Source organism: Lathyrus oleraceus, chromosome 2 (assembly GCF_024323335.1).
Source record: "Lathyrus oleraceus cultivar Zhongwan6 chromosome 2, CAAS_Psat_ZW6_1.0, whole genome shotgun sequence".
NCBI classification, from domain to species: Eukaryota; Viridiplantae; Streptophyta; class Magnoliopsida; order Fabales; family Fabaceae; genus Lathyrus; species Lathyrus oleraceus.
The window spans coordinates 217,333,887-217,344,528 of NC_066580.1; the positions used below are offsets into that span (position 1 = coordinate 217,333,887).

The following is a 10,642-nucleotide window of genomic DNA, read 5'->3' on the forward strand; positions in this document are numbered from 1 at the left end:
TGGAGATCGGGGTTCATTATGCTGGCAAGAAGGAGTGCTGAGGCATTTTCTGGGGTTCAAATGCAGAGATCTGAGGGTCGTTTGCGCAGAAAAGAAGTTTTCGGGGTTCAAGAAAATGAAAAAAGAAGATAAGAAAATTTTGGGGTTCAAGAAAAGCACAAGAAAAAGAAGAAAGAATAATAATCCCGAGCGGATGTGTGGTGATCAGACCATGGTTGTCCCTGTGTTACCATTTATTTTGGTATCCAGGTCGACGTTTCAGAGTTTGTTTTTTCGCCGATGCTGACAGGCGTTGTTGATTATTTTCCCATCAGAGTGCAAATTGTTCGTCTGTTCTTGGTATTCAATCACTCTTCATCCTGATCATCCGAAATCCGAGGCTATTTCGTATCGACAGGTTCACAGTGGATTGAATAGGGGCAGCTGTAACACCTCAAAATTTGCCCTCCTCTATTGGGACTAGCATTAACATATTTGCATATCATTTTAGGACATTAGGCATTTCATATTGCATATCATGTGGTTACATAGTGCAAGCCATCTTCCCAAGTCTTAATCAGGAGATGAGGAAGTTCAAAGGTGCAAGCTAGGGTTTAATGACTGATCATGGGCCATCTGAGGATTGGACTGTGAATTAGGGTTTCATGATTTCCAAGGATATTGGTCTTCATCTTGTTTGAATTAATACATCATCATCATCATGGTTGGATGTCATCAGGAGATTGAAGAACGTTCCTTGAGATTAGGGTTTTGACCACTAGTCAACCCTAATCAGCTGTATTGGGCCAATCAGGGCTGGATCAGGAGATGAGGTTTCTGATGGTTATGAGTTTCATTTTGTGATTATATGGTGATTATTGAGGCTAGGGTTTCACCCTTGAGCCATTTCAGTTGGAGATTGGGGTTCAAATTGATCTGTGCATTGCCTGATTCATCTGTCAGTTGAAAAGTCAACTGTGGTCAACTGTACATGATCTGATGGATTTGGAGGTGGAAATGAGTTAGACACACTTCATTCATGTTGGAACAAGTGTTAAATGACATCTCGAAGCCTAAGAATGAAGAAAATCAAGTCAGGACAAAAACTGCCAAAAATAGCAGGTGACTGGTAACTGAAGTTTCCAAAAATGGAAAGTTTTTGACCTCAAAAACAGAAGTCCAAGGAAGCTTCAAATGAAAAATTGTTCAACATGACAGATGTAGATCTTGTTCTCACCTTTCCAAAAAGTCCAGGAACTTGAAAATCCAATGTGTGGTTTGCAAGATATGGCTCATTGAATTTCAGAAAAGACCGTAATCAAGAGGCCATAACTACCACATACTTTGTCCAAATTGCAAGTTCTTTATATGCACAAACTCCATTTGACATGTACTTTGAGGGTGCATCATTGGATTTTCCCAAAAATGGCCAAGGCAAAAAGTCACTTTTCAACTGGACAGCTGAATTGGACCAGGGGCAAAATCGTCCAAATGTCAAAATAATTGGAATTTTTGAATGGGACTTTTTCCAACACCTCAGGAATGGCATTTGGAGTGTGTTTGAATATTCATTTCATGCCTAGGCCTTTTAAATTGAGATTTGGCTTGAAGAATGAAAGTGCATAAATTGGACATTTTGCATACACATAGTGAATTTGAGAATGGAGCAACCAATGGACACGAAACAAGTTCCTACAGCTCATACATGATATTTAGGGGTTGTGTGAGGTGTCAAAACAGGTGTCAATGAGCTGGCTATGGAATTGACAATTTTTCCCTTATTTGCACAATTACCATTTTCACTTAACATGCCATTTAACTAATCAAGTGGATTAAGCATGGATTAGGCTCCCATATATATTCTAAATCACTCCATAATCATAACAGAACCTCACAATTACCAAAGTTGGATCTCAAAACCTCTCACATTCTCTCAATTTTCATCAAGAACACCAAACCCTCAAATCCTTCAATCTTCCTCAATCTTGAACCAAATCTCGAAATTCTTTTTGCTTTGAACTTGTATCATCATGTGCTAGGACTGTTTTTGCCTCTCATCATCAATCAAGCTTCGAATCATGGCTGTTCCAAGAAGCTCCATCAATGGTGAAATCGGATTTTGAGCGATAGAAGCCAAGGCAAGTGGAGTTGAGCGCATCAATCACCTTCTCGATCTCTTTCCTGCATCTGTTTGAGGAAGAAAAGCTCAAAGAGCACTGATTTCGTGGCTGCCATTCCAGGTATGTGAATTTTCGACCGTCACGATTCTCTTAATGCTTATATGCGTTAGAAAGAGCATGAGACGTAGGTTCTAAAGCTGCTTGTGGTTTAGAAAATGATTAACCATAGGAGGAGAAATCTGGAATTAAAGTTTCATATCCAAACCCTAACTCGTTCGATTCTTGAGTTTTAGGAACTCTTAGGATGAATTGAATGGATATTTGGAATGTGCTTGAGAAGACGAGTTCAATGACTATATGCATGTCCATTTCTTTTGACGTTTGATGTTCTTCGATTTTTCGATTTTCTGGAGAATTTCGTGAGGAAGACGAAGCTGGAAGGTGTTTTGATCTGAAAATCTGTTCAAATTTTCAAACTGGAGGTTTCCCTCCCGCGCCTGTTTTATTTACAATACTGCCACTGTGCAGTTTTAATTAATTTGCTTAATTCACAAAAAATCATTAACACATTGAAAAAATCATAAAAAATTGTAGAAAATTCATAAAAATGTGAGGATTTTTTCTATGACTTTGTTGATGAGTGTAGGATTTTTTTGACCTATTGGTCAAAGTTGTGCATGGCAAATATCTTGTTTGACTTAGACTTGTTTCACATGTGTCCATTTTTGATACATTTCACCAATTTGATCACGAAATGCACATGCCGTTAAATAAATTCTTGAAAATTTTGTGGTGATTGTAGACAGGCCAATGGTGATTTACATGTAAATTTTGTGAATTTTAGATACCTGGTCAATGAGCAGCAAATTCTGGAACTTAGGTGTGACAATTTGTGTCACACCTCATTATGTCAACTTGCTGGATTTTTTTTGAGTGACCTATACTTGTTGGAATTGATTGAAATTTTGCATGATGATTGGTTGGCATGTTGAGATGTTGTATGAATTTTTTTGGAATTTTACATTGCATTTTCAATTTGATCATGATTTTTCATTTCTGGTGGTCATTTGTGCAAGCTCATGTGACATAGGTTGGTAGAATGATTGGGAAATCCTCATGTGGTACTGTATGATCATGAAATTTGATATGCTTGTACTAGACACATGTTAGGACCTCCCTGTTTTGGTCTCATCCATTTCTTTTTAGTTTCCAATGAGATATGAATTTTTGAAGTGGATGTATGCGTTGATGGTGTGAATTGGAGCATGAAATTGTGTCTGTTTTTGTTGATTTTCATTGACATGGTTCCATTTGCCCAATTGAGCTCAAATTTGACATGGTAGACCTTGATTGACCCCTGTTTAGGTGTATTTAATTTGAGATTTTTTTGATGTGTTTTGGCATGGCTTTGAATGCAATACTTCTGTTTGTATATTTGGTGCTTCATTTGAACCAATATGGATTGTTTTGTGCATGAATTGAACTTGATGGATGATATAAACATGAGACCAAGGATGTTTGCTCTTGTTTGATATTAATTTGATGTTGGATGGTGGATACCTTGCTGTTTTAATTTTTTTCTTGCTTTGGGACCCTAGGCTTGGCCTAGTGGTCTAGTTGCTAATGTTTGCTTGGTTTTTCAGGATCAAAAGCATAATGTACATGGAGAATGATACAAGTTGATTTTAATTGATGTTGTGGATGTTTGTACACTAACATAACATTGTTTTGTAGGTGGTAAAGCTTAGGCTTAAGCTTTGAGCTTGCCTTGTGTTGTGTATTGCTTTGTATAGTTTGATTGATTGAACACTTGCTGTTTGGTTTGTCTGATTGAGTACTGACTGAGTTTGATTGTTTCCAGGTACTTTAGTTGCTCAGTTCCTTGTGAACTATTGCTTTGCTTTGCTTTGCATAAGCAACTTGCATTGAGGTAACTTCCTAACTTCATGTAGTCTGGAGACCCGGCTGTTACCGGGCCGGGCAAATTGTCTGAAGTCCTCCTTAAGAGGCAATGCTTGTGTATGTTTATTTTTAAGCCAAGCAGGAAAAGCCCTTCAAGTAAGGCAATTGGTGGAAGGTAGGGACAAGCAACCTGTCCCCCACTATTCAGTTGAGTCTTCTCCTTGCTCCCATTACATGGTTGTAGCATTGAGATCAAAAGCCCAAGATCCTGTGCAGTGCACATTGTGTCTGAGTCATCGAGTATAGAAGGGTTCCCCTATTCTGGACCCATGCTCATTTGTCAGCTCTCCCTGGTTAGGGATAAGAGCTGTGAGGTCCGATCCTCACTTCACCCATCATCTGCTTCACCTTAGCCTCGTAATGGCAAGGTTAAGAGCAAACCCAGCCTGTACAGACGACTTGCTTAGGCAGTCAAACCTGATTGATTGAGCCCCCTTGTTTGGTTATAGCGTGTGCTCTGCGAATATCTGATTGACATGCTTGTTTGAGATGCCTGTTCTCATTTGATGTATGATATGATTGTATGCTTGTGTGCTAGCTTCTTTCCTGGTTAGGTTAGTTTGCTTATGCAAGTAGGATAGAAAACCGAACTTAGGGTTAACGATGCATGACAACATTAGGCTCGAGTCTCAGCTCCCTAGTCGTGTATCTTTCCCCGGTTTCTGGTTAGCAATTTAGTCCCTTTCAGGGGAACTACATCGCCCTGATCCTCGTTCCAGACGAGGTATGTAGGCAGGTGGTCGTGCGAGACCACTCCGGGCAACCTTTTTCTTTTTTGCGTGTGTTTAATTGTTATATGACTGTGTGTTTTGGCTCGGATGCCGACGTAAGTCCAATAATTGGCTGTCGGGCTCCACGTTTGCCCTTGTGAGTGTGTTTTGGTTCGGATGCCGACGTAATTCCATCCAGTGGTTGTCGGGCTCCATGTTTGCCACCTTTGCTTGTTTGTGTTGTTTTGTGTTGTTTGGCGTGCGTAAGCCGAACTACAGTGGCTCTGATTCTTGTTCCAGACAAGATATGTAGGCATAAGGTGCGATACCTTATCGAGCCCGTTTCTCTTAACCCCACCTGCGTTCCCCGTGTGTGTGTGATGTTTTAGCAACCTATTCTTTATTCTAGGACGTGGATCCCGTCGAGTACGACGGACGTGAGGGGTGCTAATACCTTCCCCTCGCGTAACCGACTCCCGAACCTTTTCTCTCTGGTCGCGAGACCATGTCTTTCCAGGTTTCTCTGAGCGTTTCCTTTCCCTATCTTGGGATAAATAACGCGCAGTGGCGGCTCTGTGTGTGTTTTTATTTTCGAGCCTCGCCGGTTGATTTTCGCAGGATGCGACAATAGGATATATAATACCTGCTTCTAATAACTTGGTTATTTCCTTCTTCACCACCTCACTCAGGATCGGATTTAGTCTCCTCTGGTGTTCCCTAGAGGTTTTACAGTCTTCTTCTAGCATGATGCGGTGCATACAAATAGAAGGACTTATTCCTTTAAGATCGGTGATGTTGTAACCTAGTGCGGTTGGATACTTTCTTAAGATATGTAGGAGTTTTTCTGTTTCGAGTCTTCCTAGGTCTGCATTAACTATCACAGGTCGTTCAAGTTCTAAGTCTAGGAATTCATATCTCAGATTTTTGGGAAGTGTTTTCAGGTCAAGGGTTGGTTTGTTAAGACACTGCGTAGGGTCCGGTGTTATTGCTAAACATTGGTTAAATTTGTCTTCTACAAGATAGTCGGATGATTTGTCTTCTCCTAACTCTGCTTCTTTTATGCATTCGTCGATGATATCCATGAAGTAACATGTATCTTCTATTGCAGGTGCTTTCAAGAATTGGGAAAGAATGAACTCAATTTTCTCTTCACCTACTTTGAAGGTGAGTCGTCCTCGTTTTACGTCTATGATTGCACCGGCAGTTGCTAAGAACGGTCTTCCCAGTATAATGGGTGTAATATCATCTTCTCTAATGTCCATAATTGTAAAATTAGTTGGAATGTAGAATTGACCTATGCGTACGGGAACGTTTTCAAGAATTCCTACAGGATATTTGATAGAACGATCTGCTAGTTGCACAGACATTTTGGTTGGTCTTAATTCTCCCATTTCCAGTTTCTTACATATGGATAAAGGCATAACATTAATTCCGGCTCCTAAATCGCATAAGGCTTTGTCGATGACAAATTTTCCTATGTGACAGGGTATAGAGAAACTACCCGGATCTATGAGTTTAGGAGGCATGTTCTGGATTATAGCGCTACATTCGGCAGGGAGTGTAACGGTTTCGCTATCTTCAAGTTTCCTTTTATTAGAAAGAATTTCTTTTAAGAATTTGGCATATGAGGGCATCTGCGTAATAGCTTCGGTGAACGGTATTGTAACATTTAATTGTTTAAGGAGATCAACAAATTTTTTAAATTGGCCCGCATCTTTGGTCTTAATAAGCCTTTGAGGGTAAGGGATCGGCGGTTTGTAAGGTGGTGGAGGTACATAAGGTTTCTTCTTTTCTATGGTTTCCTTATTACTCTCTTCCTTCTCCTTAGGTCTATTTTCTTCCTCAGCTGACTTTTGAGAGTTTTGGTTTTCCATCCTTGGACAAACGGTCTTTCCACTTCCGTTCCACTTCTTAATATAATTGCATGAGCGTGGCTTCTCGGGTTAGGTTGGGGCTGTCCAGGAAATGTACCAGTTGGGGCAGCAGTAGGCGCTTGTTGTTGAGCTACTTGTGATATTTGTGTTTCCAGCATTTTGTTATGGGTAGCCAGGGCATCTACTTTACTTGCTAGTTGTTTAATTTGTTCGCCAGTGTGTACATTCTGGTTTAAGAAATCTTTATTGGTTTGTTGTTGGGAAGCTATAAAGTTTTCCATCATGATTTCCAAGTTGGATTTCCTAGGGGCGTTATTGTTAGGCATGGATGGGTTCGGTTTCTGATATCCTGGAGGTATAACTTGGGCTTGATTTGTAGATTGTCCGGGTGCGTATAAAGCGTTATTACTCTTATATGAAAAGTTTGGATGGTTCTTCCAATTTGAGTTATAGGTATGCGAGTAGGGGCTTCCTTGAGCATAGTTTACTTGCTCTGCTTGGATTCCTGTTAAGAGTTGACAATCCGTAGGAGTGTGACCTTGGATTCCACAGACCTCGCAATTCTGAGTTATAGCAACCACGGCGGCTGGAGGTGATACATTTAAACTTTCAATTTTCTGGACCAGAGCATCCACTTTTGCATTAACTTGATCAAGGTTACTTATCTCGTACATGCCGGTCTTCGTTTGAGGTTTTTCCACCATTGTTCGTTCGGTTCCCCACTGATAGTGGTTTTGGGCCATGCTCTCGATAAGCTGGTAAGCATCAGCATAAGGTTTGTTCATTAGTGCACCACCTGCAGCGGCGTCTATTGTTAACCTTGTGTTGTACAAGAGACCATTATAGAATGTGTGAATTACTAACCAGTCTTCCAAACCATGGTGTGGGCAAAGTCTCATCATGTCTTTGTATCTTTCCCATGCTTCGAAAAGAGACTCGTTGTCTTTCTGTTTAAATCCATTTATCTGGGCTCTTAACATAGCTGTTTTGCTTGGCGGAAAATATCGGGCAAGAAAAACTTTCTTCAACTCGTTCCATGTGGTGACAGAGTTGGAAGGGAGAGACTGAAGCCATCTTCTAGCGCTATCTCTTAATGAGAAAGGAAAAAGACGAAGTCGAATTGCCTCTGAAGTGACACCATTAGCTTTAACAGTATCAGCGTATTGGACAAATACGGATAAATGAAGGTTTGGATCCTCGGTAGGATTTCCAGAGAATTGGTTCTGTTGCACTGCCTACAACAACGAAGGTTTAAGTTCGAAATTGTTTGCTTCGATTGCGGGTGGAGCAATACTTGAATGCGGCTCATCTTGTGATGGAGCGGCGTAATCTCTAAGAGCACGAGCTGGTTCTGCCATCTCGGGTATCGAAGGAAAAATGTTTTTGAAATCAGGAAGTTCTACAGGAGGGAGATTGTTTGTAGCACGATATTCCCGAATTCGTCGTAAGACTCGGAGATATAGTTCGATATCGTTAATTCGTAAGTAGAATGGCTCGCCTTGTGAACGAGTATGTGGCATACAAATCGACGATAGAAAGAATAAAAGAAAAAAGAAAAAACCTTAGTCTCTACAGCGTAACAGAAGAGTTACGATATCGACTAAATAAAAGTCCCCGGCAACGGCGCCAAAAACTTGATCGCTCGACTTCGTGAGTCGAGAATGGGGTACAAACTGCAAGTGCACAGTTCTATCGCGTAGTTTTAAAAGATATCGATCCCACAGGGACTTATGAATCGATATACCGTTATCCAAGGTTACTTCGTAAAGCTAAGGTGAATAATGTTTCTATGTTGGGGGAAAAAGCTAAAAACTGAACTAAGATCTAGATTAAATATTAATAAAGCGGATATCGGTATGTAGTTCGTCGTAATTAGGGAATCAATTCTTTGTTGGTTTCCTGGTTTTAAAATAAATCCTTTCAGTTGACACTATTGATTAAAAGTTTTATCTCAAACTCTCGCTCTGTTGAATAAACCATGATTTTATGTTAATGTAGCTGTCACTTATAATTAAGTCAAAAACCATTTTTTTGAAAGCAATAAAGTCCGTAGAAACTCTTTTCAAGAAAACACTGACCGTTTAAACACCCTTATCTCAAACTCTCGCTCTGTTGACTTAGGTTATATAATTAAATTCGAATGCTTAACTCTTGTCCTCACATTCAATCTTTAAAAATACTTTTTGGAAAAGCTCAGAATTTAATTAACTCTAAAACTTGCTCTCGCCCTGATCTAGAATTAATGTCCAATTTACACTGTCCAGTTAAAACCTCAAACTCTCGCTCTATTGATTTTAACTTCTTTATGTCTTTTACTTTCGTAAAAACCCTTGTTATTAAACCTGTAAATTGAGACCGTAAAAAGAGTGATTTTAATTTTAAATTTAATTAAACCGACTTAGTTTTGATTCCTTATTCCGCTTACTTTACATACCGATATCTAAGCGAATTAGCCAGACATGCTAAACAAACTTAAATACTTATCATGCATAAACAGACTCATCCCAGGCAAATAATATAAATAAATAATAAAACAAAGCATTAACTAATAATTAAAGAACCTGAATAAGTTAAACAGTAGTCTTGAACACTCCACCACAAGCCGGTAGGATTTGTTCTTGGATTCTTCAATTAAACAACAAATTAAAATGAAGGAAATAAAAACTAGATTCTAACGTAAGGTTAGATCCGGTAAAAAGGTACACAATAGTTTCCGGTGTAGAAACTATTGTGCGAAAAGAATTAACTAAATGCTAAAAAGGGAAATAGAAATTGCAAGGGAAATAATAAAAAACTCGTAAAAGCAGTGCTGTAAAAATAATGCTTAAGTTGCTGAAAAAGAAAAATGCAAAAGCAAAAACGGCAAAGAAAATATGGAAAGAGCGTGGAACCCTTTTAGGTTTGGAAAATAGCTATTTATAATGGTGTCTTCCGTAACTGCTTCCGCTTCAAAAGGTCTTCAACGTGCAGAATAGTTAGGCGTGGATATAAGGCTCAACTCTCCCTCAACGTCTCTGAAGCGTTCCTTGCGCCAAAAATGTAGGGGAATGGTGTGACGTTCGTCACACCATGTGTGACGTTCGTCACAGGAGTGTGCAAGGCGTGACGCTCGTCACAGCCTCTGTGAAGCTCGTCACAGGCACATCACCTGTGTTTTGTGCTTTGGGCTGGGCTTTGATATTTGGTTCATTTTCTCTCCTTTTTGCACCTCCTTTTCTTCCATTTTTACTTGTGCTTCAAATAAACCACCTGAGACAAATAGGAAGAAAATACCGCGTAATATCTAATAAAATGAAGTGAACTGAAGTAAATAATAATATAATTTAATTGAATTAAGTCCTAAAATATGATATAATTTCATGTTATCACTCATCAATAACCTGATGCTCAAGAAACTCTATCAATGCATCCTTATCTCTAAGCTGCTGAAGTAGTTCCTCTCGTTCACGGATCCAAGCACGTGAACGGTCTTCGTCTCTCAAATCCTCTACTCCTTGGTCAGGGAGGGTTGAAGGCCCAGCCACAACCAAAGGTGTAGGTCTTGGAAACCCATAAGGCATGAGGTATTCGGAAGCTCTCCTCCTCGCCCACAAGGTATAGGGTTCCAAAGCAATATAGTTCTTTGGACCAAGCTCCTTCCTTCTTTTCCTATAGATCTTGCGCCAAGCACGGACCATCCTGCCCTTCAAGCCTTGGGGATCTTTACCCTCCTGAAAGAATACACCCTCTAACAGAATGTTATTAGTTTTATCCTTTAAGGGGAACCCAAGCTGACGACGTGCCAAAATAGGGTTGTAGTTAATCCCACCACATGTACCAAGAAGTGGCACATTGGAGAATTCACCACAAGAGTCGATAATATGCACACCATCATATACACGGTTGTACCAAAAGATATCATCATTAGTGAGAGACATAAGTCTCGTGGACCACCATAGACATCCTTTGTTCTCCTTGAAGGCGACCGTCTGCGGCAAGTAAGAAATAAACCACTTGT

General features: G+C 39.9%; 1 non-coding gene across 1 annotated transcript; it reads left to right on the forward strand.

Moving 5' to 3' along the window:
- The first annotated feature begins 7,518 nt into the window (after positions 1–7,518).
- On the forward strand, positions 7,519–7,625 carry LOC127124102 (small nucleolar RNA R71). The gene has a single exon (XR_007803739.1). It is a non-coding gene; the product is annotated as a small nucleolar RNA R71 (small nucleolar RNA).
- Positions 7,626–10,642: the final 3,017 nt, after the last annotated feature.